Here is a 5,514-nt window from a genome sequence, read left to right on the forward strand (position 1 = left end):
AGTGCTGCCAAGGATGCCCCCACAACAAAGAACTGTTTGGCTCCAATGTCAATAGTGTGAGAAACCCTGACATACGATTACCTTACTAAATGGACTCAAAAACCTCTTCATTGCCAAATAATGGATTCTCTTAACAAGCTTTGCATATCTTGAAATAAGAAATATGCAAAAACACATGAAAGCAAATATGAACTCTAGTGCTTGTTTTTCCTGGTATGTGCCCTGAAAGATTTGATATTCGTATTAAGTCTTAGTATTATTCCCACAGTGCAGTTACGTCTTGGTCCTAGAGTTGATCCTTTCAATCAGGATATGTTTTTTATTTTAATTATTAAATTCTGGAAAAACCTGATAGGCAACTGATTTTTTTAAATAATGGCGGGCTTACTTTCTCATTTTTTGGATTGCTAAAAATTGCCTGTTTAAGGCAGCTGTATCTGAAAATGAAACTCTAAATGACTGCTCAGGAGACAGTGCTCCTTATAAACTCACATTAATTCTCCAATGATGTTTTTCTGATTTTCAAGTACTATATATCTAGTAGAGCTGAAATGCTGAAGGTATTATAATAGAAAGGAAAGGAAGAAAACAAATTAAGTAACAGCTTGCTTTTAGATTTTTATAAGCTATGTAAGTCATTAAGCAGATTTTCTGGCCTACAAACCCTGCTACTCTGAGATCCTCTGGTGGTCATGGTCATAGAAATGTCATTAAATTCATTGCAAGAACTATTAGATTTACTTGAATTTGATTGGATAATTAAAGTGATAAGCCAAAAATGAATGTTTTTGTGTTTTTATTCCATTTGCTCAGTGTTAATGAGACCCATTCTGAAAAGGGGAGAAAATTAGGTATGAATTTAAAGAGCAACTTTTTGATAGGTATTGAGAAGCCACACGTAGAATGAGCGATAAGTCAGCTGCAAGGTCCTGGATCCATTCTGGAAATACAATTTCTCTTGGAATCTCATATCCTTTAAATTCATGTAATCATTTGCTGAAATTCTTTTACTTTGTTTTACTTTTTTTTTTTTCTGTTGGAGACCTTTGCCACCTGGGAGGGACTTTTGAAGATGTAGTAGGTATTTTTTCTAGGCACAGAGGTGTTTGGATTCTTGAAAGCAGCTCTATGTTGCATAGTTTACTGAAAAGTCATGAAAGGAACTATGTACAGGAATATAAAAGGGATGACTTTGGTCATCTGCAAGGATCTAACTACCTAAAACAAGAAGGGCATTTCTGCTGAAATGCTGGGTAAAGAATATCATTTTGTTTTGAGTACATGTATACACATTATGGCTCATTCCTTACAAAACTATAACAAGGTTGATCTTATCTCCACTTTATACATGAGAAAACGAAGATTATTTGCCAAAAGGGGCACAAAGGTGGCCATCAAGATTTGAACCCAAATGTGTCTGGCTCAAAGTTTAATACTCTTCCTCCTAAGTATTTATTGTGCTATGCCTCCAGGGAATGTTTCAGGCACCTGGACCTGTGCTGTTCAATAAAGCAGCCAACAGCATTGAGGTGTGCCATAAAATACATACTGTATTTTGAAGACTAATACTATCAAAAAGAGTAAAATATCTCAATAATTTTTAAACACTTATCTCATATTAAAATGAATATTTTGGATTTGTAGGTTAAATAATTTGTATTATTAAAATTAATTTCACCTGTTTTTGTTTTAATGTGGCTACTAGAAAAAGCTAGAGATTAGACATGTGGCTTGCATTATGTTTCGTGATAGCACTGATTTAGATAATTTCTACTTAGGTTCCTGAAGTGAAATTTTAGGGGTTTAAAGGGAAATTTTCAGGAATTTAAACATCAGTAGGTTACACTCAATCCTTCTTAGTTTACTGACTTCTGAACTTAATAAACAGAGACCTTAAATTTCCTTTAGAGGAAGCATGTCATATTGTACAAGTTGAATGGTCACCTGATAATCCTACAGAGAGACTAGAGCATCCCATGATAAACTAATTACAGGAAAAGCATAATCACTGTTTTTGTACCTACCTGAGCCAAAGCAGTTCTATAAATTCCTAGAGCCATTTCAGGGTGATTATAGTACATGTGTGGATCAGGAATCAAGAACTGATCCAGAGGTTTCATTTTGGTATGGGACATACGTCTCAGAGCAAGTGTTACTTCTCTGTGCCTCTTTTGACCATGATCTTTTAGCATAGTCACAGATGTGATAATAGAAGACAATGAATCGAAATAAATAGATGCTTTCACATCCATAGTATAAATACTCTAAATCCCATCATTGTGGTAGGTTGTAGGCTAGGAGGGTCCCAGGAGAAGTGTATTTAAGATTAAAAAAAACAAAGCCAACTAATTTCACTCTGGGCCTTATGAATTAACAATGTATTCTTTGAACAATGACAAAAAGTCACCTCTTCTTCAAGCATATAAGTTAATCACAATTAAGCCATTAGTTATGAAAAACATAGATTTTATTTTTTAAGAAGTCTGTGAATAAACTCTAAGATTAGAGAAGATTTTGTTTGCAAAACTGAGCTATTTTGCCTTCTTAAGCAAACAAGAAAGTACAGATAAGTAATATAGTCAAAAGTATGATTAGTCAATGCCTTCTGTAGAGAAGTTTAATAAATACTAAGGAAAGTATAAAAGAACCAAACAATATAAATTCTGCCCTCAGGGATGGAAGGGATTTCCATGCACTGGTTGAGCGTTGAGGCCTGAAAATAAGAGAGTAATCACATCTCAGTTCCTGATCAGAAATAAGGTGGCTCCTTTGGCTTCATACTTAAGTGGAAGGCTTACATAAAATCATGAATGCAACTCATTACCAATTAAGAAAGGAGCCATGGGCTCTGTGACTTTCAGATAACTAGGCAGCCTTGTTCAGCAGTCTACTGGGGTAGATGGGGTCCTATTCTACCATCACTGTCTATCAGCTGTACCTTTCATTTGGTATCACTAAATTGGGCCAGGTCAAACAGAAAGCAACCTCTCACTTTCTGCCAAAACCCTTGTATCATATATTGATACTCTGAAACCCAGGCATCTCCTAGACAGAGATCAAAAATAAATGAAGCTCTCCTAACTCTTGAGATCCTGTTTGTCACAATGATTCAGTGCATATATCATCTATAACCTTTCTGAGATGATCCGATTTTGTTCTAACCTAAAAATCTCCACACATATTTGATGAAATAACATTCCTTAGTCTAGGGTAATTGGGTCACAAGGGCTGGTTCAAAAGAGACAAACCTTGGTGGACATTTTAAAAATATAACTGAAGAGAAGAGCCACTGGTTTGGTTCTCCTTTTCTAATGTGATATAGTTCTGGTGCTGAGAAGAGAAAACTCTTTGGGAATAGTCACAGAGGAACTAGTCAATAGAAAACCACTGCTGGAGAGACTGAGAGAATAGATGATAAATAAATGTATGCTGAATGAATAAATATACTATGGATGCAAAGAAAATACATACAGGTAAAAAAAAAATTCATGCCTTTTTTTCATTGTTCGAAACTTTTATTTTTTTGATATTTGTAGTTATGCTTTTGTCACTATCTACTGTTGATTTTTAAAAAAGCCTGAGCCACTTTGTGGTTCTAGCCCTAATATAATAAACATCTCCTCACTCTTAGAATTCCTTCTCCCTTGTCACTTTGCCTTTGTATGGTTTATGTAAAATGAGGACCCTGGAAAACCAACACTTCCTGTGAACTTGAAGACTTTATGAGCAGTGCCCAAATCAGGAGGATTAGGGAGCTGTACAGCAGATGTATTATGATCTCTAGGACCAAGGTACAGTTGCGTGCATGTTTAAAAGGTCATGCTGACTCACCAGTAGAATAAGGATTATGTTGGTGGACCAGGGTGAGGTAGGACTATCCACAGGATTGTGAGAATTGTGGTAGGGGAGGCAGTATATAACATTCATGGACTAAACACAAACTAAACAGGAAAGTTAGCTACTTTCCTGAAAATGGTTTAGGTTCTACAAGACAAAGATCTAATTTATTGATGGTTTTTAACTTATGAATATTCAAGTCACTATAATACGTTAGTTCTTACAGTTTAAAATGAAAGCAAATGGCTATTGTAACACAGAGAAGACAGCTGACTGCACCAGTATGTTGAAGACTTTTAAATTCTGAGTTATCTTACTTTACAAAAATATGTCAGTATACTAAATACTCAACAAAGATCCAGGATGGGGAATATTTAAAAATACATTTTTCTTGGATCAGCACCAAAAATATCAGTTTTCTCTACAACCCGTGATAAGTTTTTAAGTATAGTTAAAATTATTTCTGATAAAAAAATCACACACTCTGCAGAAATCATTAAAGATATATACAAACAACTTTCAAATAGATTTTGACATCAAGGTCAGGCAATTCACTTGGAAGGATATCATGAGTACCACTGAATTTCTGTTGTAAGACTTTAGACATCAATTTTATATTACGAGGATTTTTCACATCTCACACAAAGGAGGCACTGGTACTTAGAAACTTAAAAAAATGATTAGAACCTTTAAGACCGAGGTGAAGAATTTGTGCAGCCTTCCACAATTTCAAAGAGGTAGTGATAGATACTTGACCTCCTGGCGATGTCAAGTGCAGTTTCTTCCAAGTTGTTTTTCAGATCTGGTTTGATGTAGCGGTTCATCAGGAGGAGCTCTAGGGTATCTCTGCTGTCTCTGTTCCCAGCAGCAAGATGTAAGGGGGTCAAGAGGCCTTTTGTTTGGGCATTGATATCTGCGTCATGTTGAAGTAAGAAAGAAGCTACTCTAGTATGATTCCACTTACAAGCACTGTGTAGGGGTGTCCAACCATCCACGGTCACTGCATGAACATCTGCTCCTTGTGCAATCAGCTCACGGACAACATCTAAGTGTCCACTGTAGGCTGCTCGATGAAGAGGGGTATATTCATCTTCATCTCTAGTGTTCACATGAGTGGCCTTTTCAGAAAGTAGTCTCCGCACTGTAGCCAGCTGAGCAGAGAAAAAGAGAGCTTTCAAAAATCCAACAAAAAAATAAATACGTAAAAAATAAATGAATAAAAATCCAACTCAAACTCAACAGTAAACCAAGAAAATTAAATGGTCTAGTGGTGTTAGATTTAATTAAGTTAAATAAAAAATTACTTCTTAGCAGATGACTTTAAAATGAAGATTTCATTTTTGAGGGGAGTGGGCAAATGATTTTAAGAATGAATGAGTAAGCGTTAACCGTAACTATTGATTCTAAGAATGTGGTTCCCTGAATGTCAACCATATGTCTACTCGTGGTCCAATTAAGGCTTACTGGACAAAAGCTTTAGTCCTAGATGACTAATACAAGCTATAATTGTATTTAACATTTTATATGTCATCTGTGAAGAAAATATAGTAACAGATTGATTTTCCTGTAACAGGAATATATCATACCAACGCACGTCTAAAACTTATAAACTCCTTTACTGGAATACTATGGGAATCTACAGATTAAAGTGCTGAAGTTCTTCTAACTAAAGCAACC

At 35.4% G+C, this 5,514-nt stretch overlaps 1 pseudogene; it reads right to left on the bottom strand.

Annotated features, from left to right (window-relative positions):
• Window positions 1-2,449: 2,449 nt before the first annotated feature.
• LOC111729258 lies at window positions 2,450-5,356 on the bottom strand (annotated as a pseudogene).
• Between the last annotated feature and the right edge of the window lie 158 nt (window positions 5,357-5,514).

Source organism: Pteropus vampyrus, unplaced genomic scaffold, assembly GCF_000151845.1.
Source record: "Pteropus vampyrus isolate Shadow unplaced genomic scaffold, Pvam_2.0 Scaffold254, whole genome shotgun sequence".
In the NCBI taxonomy this organism is placed as follows: domain Eukaryota; kingdom Metazoa; phylum Chordata; class Mammalia; order Chiroptera; family Pteropodidae; genus Pteropus; species Pteropus vampyrus.